The sequence below is a fragment of the Dasypus novemcinctus genome, chromosome 10, assembly GCF_030445035.2.
Source record: "Dasypus novemcinctus isolate mDasNov1 chromosome 10, mDasNov1.1.hap2, whole genome shotgun sequence".
NCBI classification, from domain to species: domain Eukaryota; kingdom Metazoa; phylum Chordata; class Mammalia; order Cingulata; family Dasypodidae; genus Dasypus; species Dasypus novemcinctus.
The window spans coordinates 122,928,924-122,946,056 of record NC_080682.1 but is presented as its reverse complement, the minus strand read 5'-3'; the positions used below and the strand labels follow the sequence as shown (position 1 = coordinate 122,946,056).

Genomic DNA, 17,133 nt, shown 5'->3' with positions numbered 1-17,133 from the left:
TCAAGCTGTCTATATATTAGAATTTAACTGAGTTTATTGTAGACAACATATAGTTGGATCATGATTTTTAATCCAATCTGTCAATCAATCAGTTCATTAGTATATTTGACCATTTATACTTAATTTAGTATTGATATGCTGTGGTTTAAATTGCCATTTTATTTCTTCTTTTCTGTCTTTGCTCTTTTGTTTTGTCTGTTTTCTTTTTTTTCTTTACTCTGCATTATTGAACATTCTAGAATTCCATTTTGACTTATTGAGAGTGTTTTTGGATATATCTCTTTGTATAGGCTTTTTAGTGCTTGTTCTAGGAATTAAATTATATATACTCTTCCAAGTCTACTGGCAATGTAATTTTTCCCAGTTCAAGTGGAATATAGAAAAATTGTCTTTCCATGCTTATAATATGCTTATCTTAATTATTTCCTTTACATACACTTAAAACCACATCAGGCAGTGTTATAATTTTTGCTTCAACTATCATATATAATTTAGAGAACTGAAAAGAATGAAGGAAGTACTTTATTCTCCCATAATTTCATTCTTTTGTGTTTTTTTTTCCTTTCCCTATGCTACATGATTCCTTCTTTTATCATTTCCTTTCTGTTTAGAGAACTTATTCTAGGCAGACTTTTGGTATAAGACTTTTGGCAACAAATTTTCTTAGTTTTACTTCATCTAAGAATGTCTTGATTGACCATTTACTCCTAGAAGACTATTTTTGCTGGATATGTGGTAGTGGGTCCACCATTCTCTCTACCCTTAAAAATATTTTGTTATTTCCTTCTAGTCTCATGGTTTCTTAAGAGAAATCTATCTCAGTCAAGCTTTTCTCCTATGAATATGGGTGTCCTTTCTCTCGTTGCTTTCAAGATTTTTTTAACACTTTTTTCTATTTTGTTTTATTAGAGTGTACTATGTTGTAGGTTTCTTTTGAGTTCATCATGTTCAAGTTTCACTTACCTGTTAGAATTTGTACATTTATGTTCCTTGCTATATTTGGGAAATTTTGTACCATTATTTCTTCCAGTACTTTTTCTTCCCCATACCCTTTCTTTACTCTTTCCAGGACTCTAATAACTTCCATGCTATAACTTTTTTATAGTCCCACAGGTCCTTGATGCTCAGTTCATTTTTTTCTATTTTTCTCATGTTTAGATTGGGTATTTTGTAGTCTTCAATTTTCCATTTAACTGATTCTATTCTATTTTTCATCCATTCTGCTGTTGAGCTCATCCATTGAGTTTTTAATTTCAGTCATTGTAATTTTAAGTTCTAAAATTTCCATTTAGTTCTTCTTTATATTTTCTGTTTCTTTGTTGGGACTTTCCTTTTTTTTTCCTAAGACTTTTTGTTTTTGGAAAGTATATTAATTTCACTTTTAGCCTAATTTAGGAATGAGAAAAGAATGGAATTGAGGTCAAGTATGAAGAAAGAGGGTTAAAACTTTTAATGGTAAAGTTCCTTCAAAACTCTGATGAAGTCCTCAATCACTGCAACCTAATTTTCAGTCAATAGAGTTGAGATTCAAAATATTGAAAGCAGACTCATTTACTCTCTGTGTCCATTGACTCTTCAGTTACACTGTGATGAGGTCTACCAGGTTGTTTTTAGCAGGGCTCATGCTGTCAGGAAAGAAATGTATTAAGATGTCAAAGAGCTGAGTTCTTTGAGCATAAGTGTGATACACTTCTGAAAGGCCTAGATCTGTAAAATATGAACCTTATTTAAACAGAGCTGAAGGATAGGACCTGAAACTCTTTTGTCTCTTCTGGGTCTGAATGATCCATAGTTATATAGAAATAATTTTGTAAATATTTCAGAGGACCAAGGGGATCCATTTAGCCTTTCTTCAAACCTTTGTTTTCTTATAAGGTATTTGCAAAGCTTCTTATTTTTGAGGCTTACACAACTTCAGTGGCCAGAAGTCATCTAATCTCATTTTTGGAGAACAAGATTTTCCTGATTTCCCAACAAATAAGCATCACTGTTAATGCACCAGATGTAAGCTGATGGGCAAATCTTGGACATGGTTCTTCCTCCTGGAGACTTTTACTTGGATTATCCTTTGCTGCTTGATCTTTATTATAAACACAAGACCAACCCTTCCTCACAATGTCTTATTTCAAGAATGAATTTCTGACATTCTCTTCCTTCTTTTCCTTGTCTTTGCTGAGTTCAGATAAAACATGTATTTCATTCAGTTCTGAGTCAATAGTTGTTCTTTGTGTGAATCTAGTCATTGGAATCATTCCAGAATCTTTCTTGGTGCCATCTGACATCATGTCTATATGATCAGAATCCACATAACTGAAAAAATCATCAAATAAGTCTTAGATCATTTGCCACCAAATACATCTAAACAATGAGTTTTTGGGTGGAATATCACACTGTGTCTTTTCCTAGACAGGATGTCCCCAGGCCCCAGCATACCAGAGCCTTCTCAAAGAAGTTTCCAAGTTTGAATTAACAGTTGAAAGAAAACAGCCCACTGAATTGTGGCTCACTAGCTCTGCTGTCATTTATGCTGCCATTACATGTCAAAATTCTATCAAATGTGTAGATCATGTGTTTCTTGGATTCTGTACACATCTAACTATCAAACACCAATTTTGATCCTCCATTAGAAGCATTATCTTCAGTTAGTAATATCCATATGTTTGTGCCAATGGCATAATGATAGAAATCACTTTTTAGAGATTTGTTTCTCCTCACAGGGATATCCAAATAATGCCCCAAACTATAGCTCTGCTTTCATTGAAGATCAAAGCACATTTTATGACATGATCTGGCACTAATTCCACTCTCATTTTCAGTGTCTCTAGAGATACATGTCCATTGGTTCTTCACATTGTGTGCCCAGAAGTCAGCAACATCTTGTGTTCCATCACAGTCAAGAAACAAGTAAATGGTCTCTGTTTGAACATCAATAACTGTCTGATGGTCCCCTCTTATTCCTAATTGGTTATCTTGCCCATCATGTTTGGTGCTTTTGGAAATGTATATATTCCTGTTGACTGATAAACTGATTGAACAAGCCATCATTTACAGCTTTTTCAATCAGTTCTTCACAAGCATCAAAATCACCCTTCAGCAACAATTTGTCATGAATCTCTTAGCATGAGATGATCCAGGGCAAGCTTGGCTTTCTTTTTTAGTGATTCAAAGGCCTCTGCATATTTGCCTTGTCAGAGATGTTTTAGGCAAATGTGAATTGCTTCCTGTTCATCCTGTTCATGTTATTACTTGCTATACCAGTTGAGACAGGGATATACTACATCAGACTTATAATGGCACTATGTTCAAAATACCCAGTGCTAAAATTAAAGATAGGTCCCAAGGACAAGAGTGGAACTATTTTAATGAGTTGACAAGGAAATATTTGTTCATCAATTTCATGTTTCAAAATAAATGTTTCTTTATTATAATTGTTCTTTTGACCACTGGACAATAGTACTGTCACATTGTCTTCATTTATTCCACTAAAGACTTTAAAGTTCTACAAATTCCAGGCATGAATTTTCTCATGTATTCCAAATGTGGTGGTATTCTGGAATATAGCAACCTTTCAAGCTTCAGAATCAGGTATGGGGAAGATAGTTGCTCTCTGAAGACCACCTTGAAAATTGAACATTTGGTTTATACACTAAAATGTTCAGTTTTGAGGCTGAGAAAAATGTCCCAAGTCATGGCATCATCAAGTAGTGCTTTCTTCACAAAGACCAGCTGTCAGAGATCATGGGCTCTGTTGCATTGCAAGGCACATGGCAGTGTGTTTGCTAGGACTTTTTATCTTTTATTCATTTCAAGTGTGTTTGTAATTGCACATTGAAACATTTTTATAAATAAATTAAAATCTTTAGTTTATAATAACTAAATTAAAATCTTTGTTAGAATTAAAATTCTAACTTCTCAGCCATCACATTATGGGCATTATATTATAAGACTGGGTCACATTTAATCCTTCTGTTTTAACTGGCATTTACTCTGACATAGCTCTGACAAGGAAAAGAGGTGTCATCTCATTACTTCCACGTGGGAGTAAATGTCAAGGTCCATGTTTCCTAGGCTGCTTAAAGCAGATAACAAAAATAGATTGGCTTTAGACAAAGAGAATTCATTAACTTACAGATTGAGGTCATGAGAGTGTCCAAATCAAGCCATCATCAGGGTGATACTTTCTTCCAGAAGATAGGCTGCTGGCAAACCCTGGCTCCTCTGTCAAATGACAAGGCACATGGCATCTGCTAATCTCTTCCTTCTCTTCTAGATTCCACTGCCTTCAGCTTCCTGCTTTCATGGTATTCTCTCTCTCTCTCTCTCCCCCCCTCCTCCCTGCCCCTCTCTTCATCCTGTTCAAAAAGGACTCCAGTAAGAGGATTAAGACCCATCATGAATGAAGTGGGTCCCGCCTTAACTGAAGTAGCCTTATCAAAAGATCCTGTTTATAATGCATTCACACTACAGGATTGGATTAGCTTTAAGAACATGATTTTCTGGGATTGCACAGTTCCAAAGCACCATAGTTCACCACTTGGCCTTCAGCGATACCCAAGAAGGAACAATCCTCATTATTTTTGGATGGGGGTAGAAGTTCCAACTCCTAATGACTTTTCCACTGACACCAAAAAGGGCATAGGGATGGTTGTGTCCTCATTCCCACTGGCTGGTGGGGAAAGTTCTGACTCTCCGCTAGGCCTCCTCTGGCACCAACACAGTGGGAAGAAGAAGTGCATCTCGTTATTGATAAAAGAGGATATGAATTTCAGGCTTCACACGTGAGAAACTTCTTCTGATGGAGAGGGAGAAACTTTACTTGCCAGCACTGATGAAGCCCTCTGCTCCTTAAAGCTTACTCAACTTTTTCTGTCACCACCATGGTGGGAGAATTAGGGCACCTTCTTACAGTCTGACAAGTGTGTAATCCCAGGCTCCCCATACTTTTAGCTGTGGTTTTTTGTTTTTCACTGGAGTAGAGTGATTATCCTATATGTGTTTTCTGCTTTACAAGTCTACTCCTTTCCTGGTCCTTTGACCAGAGAGCAGTGTTTCGTTGGAGATTTTCTCTTCTGTGCCCATTGGCATTTCTTGATCCCAGGCTTCTTCAGATCCAAATCTGGAATATATAAGGTAAGCAGAGAACCCAGAGAATTCACCTTCATGCTTTTTGTTGCGTCTTGTTATCTTAAGATGGTCTTCCTTAACTTTTCCCACATTTTAGAGTTCTCTATGTTTGTTTAATATATGATGTCCAGGGATTATAGTTGCACCTAAAGTTAGATATAGGGAAAATGACATTTATTCTATCTTACCAGAAGCAGAAGATGAGATTTAAAAAAATAATAACATTCAAACCATCTTGTAAAATATTAATAACTATAAACCTATACACTAAGGCTCTATGTAACTTGAAGAATTTAATATGACTAGGAAGAATAGATATGAAGATTTAAGAAATGAAAGTTAAAGTCTCATAATTGGAAAGACAGTAGGTTACATGAACTATATGAAATAACTTCGTCCTATTTTAAAACATTTAAACTTGTTTACCAATCCTCTTTGGAAGTTCTTTCTTTATGTGGCTGCTATGACATGCATAAACCTTTTATTCCTGATGCTCCCCTTAATCTTTCATTATTTTTTGACCCTAGCATCTATATAATTTCTGATATATTAGTTGCTCACAAATGGTTACCAAAATAATCTGGAATCTTAGTTCTTTAAATTACAGACATTGTCCTCTGTTTGAACTATGTCCTCAGCTTCCTGTGAAACATTTGTTTTCATAGAACTATAATTAATTTTGATACGTTCCAACTTGATTACCTATACCAACTACCCTGCCCATGTACAGATTTTTCACTTGGAAGAATGCCTATTAGGTTCCTATCATCTCCCCCACATCTGCTCATCTGAAACATAACTGTTCATATTTCTACCAAAACCAATCCAATTTTTCTTGTTTCCTCCTTTTATGTTAAAGATACTGCTCTTACCCCTGCAACCATGAGTTAAGAGATGAGTCTTTCAATTCTTTTTCTCTCCCTCACCCATCAAACCTAATTTTGCCAATTATTTCTTCACAGGGCTTATGCCATCTCTGCTCTCCTTTACCATGTTTGCAATCCACATTCTAACTTTTTGTTCCTGGAGTACTATAATCACCTAATGGTCTTTCTATCTTGTCTCTTTCTTCATTGATCCCCTCACATAAAATCACCATATTTATGTTCATAAAAGTATTTTTTCATGATATCCCTTGTAAGAATTATTCTCTGTCTTCCTATCATTCAGAAGATTCAGTTAAAATGCCTTAACTTGGATTTCCGAGACTTTACAAGTCTGATTCTAATATATTTCTTGCTTCTCTATTAACCTTCTTAGATAAACATACTTACAGTAAAAGATCCCAGGAGACAGTCAATTGAGTTTTAATACCAGTTCAACCATTTACTCTGAGAACTTGGGCAAGTGGCAATGTTTTGTGACTTTTTTCTCTTTTTTAAACTGCCGAGTCAATTTTAGGTTTACCCTATACGAATAGCACATTCTTCATCTACTATATCCTCTCCTTTTCTCTAGAGCACCAAAATTATTCCCCATTTGTGAATATGCATTTCTTTCAACCTGGCCCTGCTCCTCAGCTTTAGGCTCCAGCTATAATATATGCCTTTGACACTAGTTGGTGTGCTGCTTTAGGGGGTCCTTTTCTAACTTTTAGCATATTTCCCATGTAGCCTTTATCTATAATCACTTTCTTAGTTTTTGACATTTCATGTAGCTCAATATAGCCCATCTTGACACAGCTCCCGTAATGTTACTCTCCAGAGAGCTTTAAAAGGATGAGGTAGAGTGGGTGAGGAAAGAGAAGATGAAGAATTCAGATTTAAAAGGTAAAACTTTCTTTAAATTAATTTTGTCTATAAACACAAAGGAAACAGAGAGATAGCTCCTATTTATGACATTTGGAATTCACCATTATTCAAATTTGGTAAGTAATTAATTCCAGTCATGAATGGCCTGCCTGCATACCTATGTATGTGTTGTTTAAGTGTGCATCCTTCCAAAGGCCGTCCTGTCGAAGTGTATCGGCATTTTTCTTCGATTTTGAAAATAGAGTATTTTATTACAGGAGAAGTTAGCTTTTCCCAATGACTTTAGAGATGAAGACATAGCTGTAATCAAATTTTGTGCACAAAATATAGGCCATTTTTTAGTAAAACTCTCCCACAGGGTTTTACGTGCTAACTGAATTGAACTGTGAAGCTAATAAATTGAGTGATAATTAAAATTTCCCTGAAAAAAATGTGAGGCTATAAGCCTTCACAGAACTATACATATATTTTTTGCCTAGCAGCTATGTACCCTTCTCTTTCTTTTCTGTGAGTGTTGCTTTGTCTTGGTTTGGAAGACCAGCTCCGATGTACATGTCAATTCCTGCAAAGTCTCTGGGTAAAGGATTTAAGTGATTTAAGTGAGGAAAGCTGCCATGTGGTTCCTCCTCTTTCAAGCCCAGAACTCCAGTCTATCATCACTTGTTACACAATTGTTGATATTTTATTATTTGAAGTTTCAGGATTTGGGATCTGTTGGGTACCCTTTTCATATCCTATACAACCTATAAACTAATTTTCAACTATATTATTAGAAATGAGAACTGGTATTTAGAGAATGCCTAATGATTTACACCATTTGAATCTCAGCAGTCATCACATAGCTGTCATCAAGCCAATCTGGAGGATTTGTAATTGTCTTTGATTGAGGCTACATCCTGCAAAATTAATGAATTAAAGATGTTGCATAAATGTAGCCTACATGGTCCTTTGTTACCTTGCATTGCATCTCTCCCTTGTCTTATTTTAAGTCACTTGTTTACATCTAAACTTTGTCCAACTGATTTCTTGTTATTGTCTTGTTTTGTGAGCTTTCACATGTGGATGCCAAGTCTCCCATTCTCTCTGCTACCCTACTCTCACCCACAATTCTCTGTATTTTAAGACTTGGTTAAAGTATCATAATTTTTCTGGAAGTCTTTTTTCCTGACTATTCTCAAGCCTGCCACCCCCAAAAGTTAGGTGCCCCATCTCATACTCTTTCAGGTAGACGGGACTCATTTTGTTCATTTCTGTATCCCCAGGGCTTGGAAAAGACTCATTTGCAAATAAGTCCACACATACAAGGCTAGGGGTTAAGGCTTAAACATGTCTTGTAGGGACACATGAGTCAATACCCAAAAATCTACTTGAACTAATTTTTGTACAAGACACAAGGTTCATTTTATTCTTTTTTAGTCTATCGATGTCTACTTAACACCAGCACCATTGGTGAAAAGGCTTTATCCACTGAATTGTTCTCTCCACATTTGTCAAAACTTTGTTGGTCATATTTATGTGGGTTTATTTTTGAGTTCTTCATTCTATTTCATTGTTCTCTATGTTTATCTCACCAACAATCCCTCCCTGTCTTGATTACGATCGCTAAATAGTAGGCCTTACTATCAATTGCAATAGATTTTTAAAGAAAAGAAGAAAAAATTAACTTCATTTCCTTCTTGCATTTTATATAATGGGTCAATACCAAAGGCAAATGATTCTTACTAACTCTAGAAATCTGGAAGTGAGACAACATAATTTCATGCAAAGAGCTCTGGGCACAAATCTGGGTTCAATTTCTGGCTTCCACATTTCCTGGCTGTGATTTTCAGCATTTCACTTAAACTCTGTAGGTCTTTGTTTCCTAATCTATGAAACATTCCTCACGGAAGTGTTGTGGAAGTGATTTTATGTTAGATAAATTAAGCAAGCAGTTTTAAAACATTTTGGATTCCAGAGTCCTTTATATTCTAAAAAGTAACAGGCTCAAGGAGCATTTCTTTATGTAGATAATACCTGTAACTATTCACCGCATTAAAATGAACATAGAGTAATATTTAAAATAATAATTTAAAAATTTTGAGACTGTATTATGCCAGTTACATGTTAAATCAATAATATAAACTTATGAAGACATTTTATAAATAAAAATTGGTAAATATTGATATTGTTCTACATTTTTGCAAATCTTTTTGTATCTGATAATGAGAAGATAGCTCTATTTTCATAGCTGCTTCAGCATTCAATCTTTGCAATATGCTGTTTTGATCTAAGTATTTGGGGAAATCTTGCCTCATGCAGTTATATAAATGGAAAAGGAAGAAACCGCCTCTTCAGATAATTGTGAATATTTCTCATTGATTCTACAATGGAGTGGACAAGTGGCAGACTCTTAAGCATTAGTTGCAATCTAGAATTTGATAGGCATATCAATATAAATTTTTACTCTTTTATATTAAAATCAGTTGGTCCATTTTGAATTATTTACCCAAGCATGATTTCTTAACCAGATCTTTCAAATGTGACACAAATTATTATACACTATTAAAAAAAATCACATTTGTTAACATCACCCTGGATCACATCAAAATGGTCTTTAAGTGCTGAGAAGGTAACAAGTTTATGATAGTGGATAGAGGTTTTCCAATTAAAAAAAAATTTTGCTTGAAATATTTTGTCATTGGCATAAAATATAGCCAATTGTTTTCTTTGCAGTGACATGGTCACTTCATTAAATATTTTAAAAATATAAGTCAAATATCCAGACCTAAATAGCCATCATTTGTATGCCAGCCATTCTGTCAAATAAAGTTGCAGTTGCATGAAAAAAAGTGACCAGTTTATATCATAATTCCAATGATCACATAATGCAGTAAAAACACATTCCCCATTTTATCATACAGAATATTAAATTATGTGCATATGAATTGAGGTAAGTGAAACTGGCTTTTTAAAAGAAATTTTTACTGCAAATATACTATGGTGGAAAAAAGTAACTATTATTGCTTGCAAATAAGTCCACACATATAAGGCTAGGGGCTAAGGCTTAAACATGTCCTGTAGGGACACATGACCATGCAATGGAAAAATACAAACTATGTCTTAGTGCTACTATGAAAATAATTTTGACAGTTTTGATCCTCTGAAGTGGTCTCGGGGAGCTCATAGGTGGGTATTCATGGGCAACTCTTTAAAAACTGATTAAAACATTACATAAAATAATAAAACATTCGGTTGGTGCTCTTAGCATGGTTAGAATTTAAGGTTTGAATTTACTTTATGTCAGAAGAATTTGCTCATTAATCATTGTCCCAAGAGGGTAATACATCCCATGGGCTCCAGACCCAAGGCTGGCTCCAGGAGTTCTGACCTGAGTTACCTTAGAGATGGTTTACCAATATCGTATCTCTTAGTTGATACTTAGAACATTCTCCTACATTTCATCCACTCCTATAATCATGAATAGGGTGAAATCATTTAAAAATATATTTCTTTTGTGCCTACAATTTTCCAGATCCTGGAGATATAGAAATGAGCAATATGAGTTCTGGCTAGCCATGGGAGCATAAGATGGGGTACTTCACATTTGGAGGTTGTGGGCATGAACGATTTATGCCCTCAAGCTCAAACTAAAACATCCAGCAAATATTTATTGAGTACCTACCACATGCTGAACATTTTTCAAGGGAGAGGACAATAAATGAGGTGAATTCACTCTCTAGGTGATTCCGTTAGTGGTTCATGAATCTTGATTTTACCAACTGTCACAGAACTTGACTTCTTAAAATGTGCCTACCTCACTAAACTTCTGGCCTTATCTCATCTGTTTTCAAACAGTTTTGTTCATGTCAACCCTAAAAGCATCCTGAAAGGAACCCTAGGTACATTTTTAAGTTACCTAAAATGTTTTATTGTAAAAGTTTGAATATTTACAAAAGATGTAGTTTATGCAGTATTGTTTTCATTTTGAAATAAAACCGTTACATCATTGCTTTAAATGTAGTCAATAAAATCTAAAAACTGAAGTTATTTGAACTCCCCATCTGTCATTTAGAAATATCAGTACAAACTCTTCTTTAATAGCCAGAAAATAGGCATTGTGCCCAGTTCTTCTTGAATTTTTATCTCTTCCACTTCCTTTCCCAAATTTTATCTTACTATAATTTTATTTTAGTGTATTGTATGTCACACACACAAAAATACAAATTTTGTGTATATGTGTATATATATGCATATACAAATTTTACGCATTTACATGTATGTGTGTGTATATATTTCCCCATTATTTAAAAAAATATTTGGATTGCTTTATTATTATAAATAAATATTTTAGTTTTCAATTGATCAAATATCATAAATCTATTACATATTTTGAAAGCTAATTATTTCACGTAAGAAGGTGGGAAATGCCAACTTTTAATGAGATAAATGGAGCTCTTCTTCCCAATTATTTATTGAATCCATGGATGACTTGTTATTGTCAGAATTAAGAATATGAGCAAAAGTTTTCTTCCTATTTTTAAATTTATAAATATAACTGCTATGAAGCATTGTTTAATAAGAGATGGGTTAAAATAAGTTAAATTATTGCAAAGACACTAAATTCTTTGATCTCCTTCTGGATTATTTGCTCAAAATAGCATGAGAATCATTCTAAAAAAATATTTGTAATAATCAGCTGACCACCTAATAAATCCTCCTTCAATTTTGATGAAGCAAAGACTTGGAAACCATCTGACTTTCAATTATTGGTTATCCAGACATAAAGTCATTCATTTTATCCACACCAACACCAGAATTTTGAAATGCCACTTTGTTTGCTTTCCTTGAGATGTTTGTATCTTGGAGCAATATAATCATTTTAAAGTTAGGACTGGTACAAAGTAGAAGTTCAAAAGGGAGTTACAAGAAACCACCATAGCTGATCAATTCTGGAATATAGTGCAGACTCAAACTTACTTTGGGCTTCTATAACAGATGTCATTTTATGATATGAGCTTATCTTAATTTTATAGATGAAGAAGGTGAGACTTAGAAAAGGCAACTGTTTGTCAAAAGTTGAGGGCAGAGCTGAGATTTAAACTTAGGTTCAGTGGTGGCTGGTTCCATTCTTTTTCCACTGTCACATGTTGGCAGTTATGACAATTCTCTAATCTTATAAAAAGAACACTGTATAAGTGTAGGGTGGTGAAAGGACTTGAAAAGCTATTTTGTTCTCCTTAATGTTTCAGAATAACGAATGTCTAAACCATCCAAATCAAATGATTGTCTGTGCCTCATAATTTGGATAGCAATCCTGTAGTAATCCATGCCAATGTTATATTTGTAAATGGTAAAGAGAAGACTATTAACTAGAATAAACTTTCATGTCAAATGACAGAGTTTAAGTTCAGCTTTAAGGATACTGCTTCAATATTATTCACAGTTGGACAGTTTTGAGTTTAGGATTTGAAATCACATATACTTGCACATTTTCATGCTTTGTTGACTATATATTGAAATGGTCTAATTCTTTGGGTCTCAGTTTCCTCATCTGTAAAATGGAGCCAATAATAGCTACCTTACAAGTTTAGTGTGAAGTTTTAATGATGTGTCTAAAATGTTTAAGGAAGTATCTTTCTTAGAATAAACATCTGCATGTACTGATGAAGGGTGGAAGGCAAGGCAGCATCAGTAGGGGACAAGGTTGAAGGGGTAGCAGGAGACAGATCTCGGAGGTCTTTGTGTGCTTTGTACAAAGTTTAATCTTTGACAAATAGATTTCTAGCCAATATGTTTTTTTAAACCATTTTTAAAATCTGGGAATGATTTTATATTTACAGGAAAGTTGCAAAGATGGTACAGACAGTTCCTGTATACCCTTCACCCAATTTCCCCTAATGTTAACAGTTTAGCTAACCATAGTAAGTTTAGTCATGTCAAGACTAAGAAAGAATAGTGCAATACTATTAAATAAATTACTACTGTTCATATAATTTTAAAAATAAAAGTACTATTAGGAAAGGCAAAAAACATTTTATTTTATCAATGTATTTCCACTGGGAGGGTGTTTCTTAGATCTTCACTTTTTAAACAATATTAGGTAGCCATTTCAGTTGAGTAAGTTAGTAAATTTTCAGCTCTGCTCAATGCCCAGAAAGCAAACTCAGTCAGATCCTCTTAATCACATTAAAAATCGCTGTCCAAATGTAATTTATTTTTGTTAACTAATTCATAGCATTTTTATCTAAATTTAAACCTTTAATTTTACCCATTTCCATTAAGTACATAATTGAGATGTTGTATTTATCATTAAGGTTTCCAGTTTTTTAAATTATTTTTTTTCAATTACAAAACTAGGAGGAAATTACCAAAATGTACCCTAAAGATTTTGTCAGTGTAAGGAATAGACTTGCAGCATCCAAATTTCTGCACACTTACATCTTCCCTCTCTCTTCACCTCTCAATGTTTATATCTCCAGCATCTCCCCAGTTTTCTCACTCAATATCCAAAATTCCATGGTCTGTCATTTCCAAAATGAGTCATGCACTAGAATGCCTTTGGTCTCCAGGCCTTTTTGTCACTGTTAGACCAATGAGGAGTCCACAGTAAGAGGCTGGGAATTAGAAAGGACCACGACTTGTGCAGCCGCAGGAGCATTGGAAAGTATGTTGGTGTCTGCTGCCGGCCTCCACGTGTCTGCAGTACCATCAAGTACAGCTACTTTACATCAACTGACATCAGTAAAGCTCCCATCGGGAAGGGTTTTCCCACAAGAAGGAGCTTCACAGTATTCCTCTCCCTATAGCAGTGCAGGAGAATGACAGATAGGCACACAGGGAAGCATCAGACCTGAGGGCAGAAGAAGGCAGGACGTTAAGCCAATGGGCCAAACACAACTTGGAGAAAAGCTGCAGGCCTTTCTGCAAATAGTGGGAAAGGTCCTGAGGCAATGTGAATGTCATGGGACACCCCGGAGATGAGCAGCGAGAGCCAGACAACCTTATAAAGAAGTTCAGACCCAAATAAAAATGCCCTAACAAGGATTAATTTTTTTTTCTAATATATGTAAGGAAATAATTTGGAGATTTATGTCAGAATCACAGAACATTTATTACTTGACGTCTGTATTTGTATTTAATTAAAGGCAACGGTAGCTTCTTATAGCAGTGAACAGTTGGCTCCAGTGTCTCAAAAAATCACCTTGTTTACTTTTTTTGGAATCAAAACTGAAATAAATCGGGAGGACTTCGAGAGAAGGTGGTGGACACCAAACCAGCTTTTTAACAGGAACTGTCTGATGCAGCTGTTGTGGGTCTCTGGAGACCAAAAGGACCCTGTTTGGGGTCCAGAGACCAGGACGAAGAGACAGGCACTTGCAGTGAAAACCGGGGAGTGGCTGTCTCCCCGGGCCCATCGCCTAGCCTGGGGCAGCTGCCGTGGCGTCCAGTCCCTGGTTGGCTGCTGCTGCAGAAAGGGGCGTGAAATCCTCTCTCCCAAGAGCAGGGGTGGGCACGGGCGAGCACTGACCTGAACACAGCTTTTGATTAGCGGATTCCGGGGTCTGGGTCCCAGCTCAGAGCTACTGTTTCAACCTGCTCTGGACAAAGGCAGCCGCAGGCCTGCTTATGCCCCGCCGGACAGGGCAGAGATGGTGGAGAGTCAGCACTCAGCGCCTCCCAAGGCTGTGGGGCCCTTTGCTGAAGGCGTGCTGGGCGGGCTGTGGAAGCACAGGCTAAGAACACCTGTCCAGGCTGCTGGTGTCCGCCCCGATCCCCTCCACAGCCACGTTAGGCACAATTCCCAACGGCGAAAGCACTCCAAGTGTACATCAGTCAATGAATAGACAAGCAAAGCGTGGTGTGCATGTACGATGGAATCTTATTCAGCTGTAGAAAGGAATGATGTCCTGGTGCATGTGACAACATGCATGAACCTTGAGGATATGATGTTGAGTGAGATAATCCAGACACAAAAAGACAGATATTGTACGATTTCACTGTCATGGACTAATCATAATAAGCAGAGTCATGGAGTTAGAGCATAGAAGATCAATCTATTACAAATGAAAACATACTTAATTTTCTATATGGTGTCAAAGAAAATGATAGATACACCTAAGGATTTATAAATAGAAATGTTAAAGGGAGGCAAATAAAAAAATTCCTGTGCAAGGTTTCTAAATTTGTGTAGCTTGCAGTGGGATGATGGTGGAATAATGGAGGCGTGACAGATGGAATAGTTCGTCCTTCTATTTATTTTTACCAGGTAATTTTGAATTCAAATAACATCCCTTTTAATTGTCCTGTTGTGTATTTGAGTTTTAAGGAAATTCCATGATCATTGAATCAAATTGTCCTCCTAATGCAAAATTTCCCTTTATAACAATTGGTCTCTCCATGAACTCCAAGAGTGACAAAAGGTTATAGTGCGGATTAGAATCTTAGTCTTTGAACTGCAAAAAAATTTGCATCCTACCTGCTGAGGTCATTTATACAGAGCACGGCCTCAATCTCCTGGACATGACACTATTTTAGATAATCAAAACTTTCATTTGAATGCAAGTAGATACCACTCTTCAAATTAAAACTGTGCATTCGGTATGGAATTTTATTTTTAAAAATGGAGCCCAGTTTTTAAAAGACTTTAACCATCGATAATTCTCAGTTTTTAAAATGGTCTTTTGTTGAGACCATCTGGGACAAATTTCTCATATTCATTTAAAATGTTCATTTAGACAGAGGGTCTTTTCATCTTTTCAAATGAATCTGTTATTTAAAAATTGTATTTGCTGGAATTTTATTCTACCCATACCAGAAATAGTATCTTATTCAATATATATGAAAATTAGAACAGAGAGCATCTGTCTTAATATTGACTAGTTACTAGAGATGGAATTATTCATTTACTTTCTTTCCAATAACCAAGGTTATTTAAGGGAAATATGCTAAGCCTAGAGGAAAAATCAGCAAACCTCAGTATTTTTATTGTGTTTATAAACAAAAAAGAAAGAAAACTTTGGTGAGAATAAATCTACTCTAGCAGTCTGAAAGAATTTCCAATTTTATCTCCCCCTCAAAAAATGTTTTTCATGTGAGGATTTACAGCTTAATTGCAACTGGTGCCATATAAAAACTTACTCTGGATGCTCAATTCAGCAAATAAATATTGAAAATTGTTTCTGTGTATAAAATAATGCTACTTATCATATAGAATGGAATGTTGAAAAATGTAGCAAAATCAACTTTACAAATCTGTTGTGGGTGAAACATGTAATAATAACTACTGTTTATTCGTTTGTGCCAAGCTCTGTGTTCAGCACCTGGATTTTTAAAATTTTTTACTTACAACAACCCTGTTGATTAGAATTATTATTTCCATTTATTAGACAAAGAGGCACAGACTTTGGAAAATCAGATTCATGCTACCATAATCCTATTTGAAAAAAAAGTGAGGTTTAGGAAAGGAGGGAGAATAATAGATCCTTAAGACTCATGAGACTGAAGTACATTTCAACAAGAGTTTAGAGCTAATTATTTAAAAGGCGATTTGATAACTTGTTGAATGGCAAACGATAACCAGGAAGATTAATTAAGCTTTATATTCTTTTTAAAATAGGAAGTTTAGAAATGGAAATTTGTGAGAATCTCTAAGCTTAATATATCTGGATTTAGCGAGGAATTTTTAAAGAAGATAGAATGATATTTTTATATCTAAGTTGCTGAAATATGATACAGAAGACTCCAATAGATTCACATATTATTTAATGATGGTGAGAAACATATGGGTTATATAATAGTAATTTGAAATCTGTATTCAGAATGATATTTTCTGCCTTTATTTACTATGCCTCAGTTTCTTGGTTTGTAAAATGGTACTAGTACCTTCCTCACTGAGTAGGCACCAAGTAACTATCCTGGATTTTACTAAGATATCAATATATTGAAGATAGTATTTTAGATGAAATAATCTTGGATAAACTGGATGTTGTTGTTAGCGATATGCCATAAATTCTGATCTTGGCCATGACCTGTTAGACAGTTGAATTATTGATCTGCATATTGTCAGAAATAGAATACTAATCAAATTTGTAAAGAATAAAATCTTTAAGATCTTGTGTGTTGAAAATGTCAGATATTATAGTCATCATCAAGTATAATCTACGATTTCTTGGACCCCTATTTTATGGCAGGCACTTCTTAAATATTGTTTGTAATTATCACAATAACCTAGTGAGTTAAGCATTCATTGTTGCCTGATTTTACATATAAAGGCACAAAG

At 35.2% G+C, this 17,133-nt stretch overlaps 1 protein-coding gene and 1 pseudogene across 2 annotated transcripts in view; one reads left to right on the top strand and one right to left on the bottom strand.

Annotated features, from left to right (window-relative positions):
• Positions 1-17,133, top strand: part of GRM5 (glutamate metabotropic receptor 5) — a 548,158-nt gene that overhangs the window by 70,369 nt on the left and 460,656 nt on the right. The window lies entirely within an intron of this gene.
• Positions 1,580-9,442, bottom strand: LOC131280118 (muskelin-like; annotated as a pseudogene).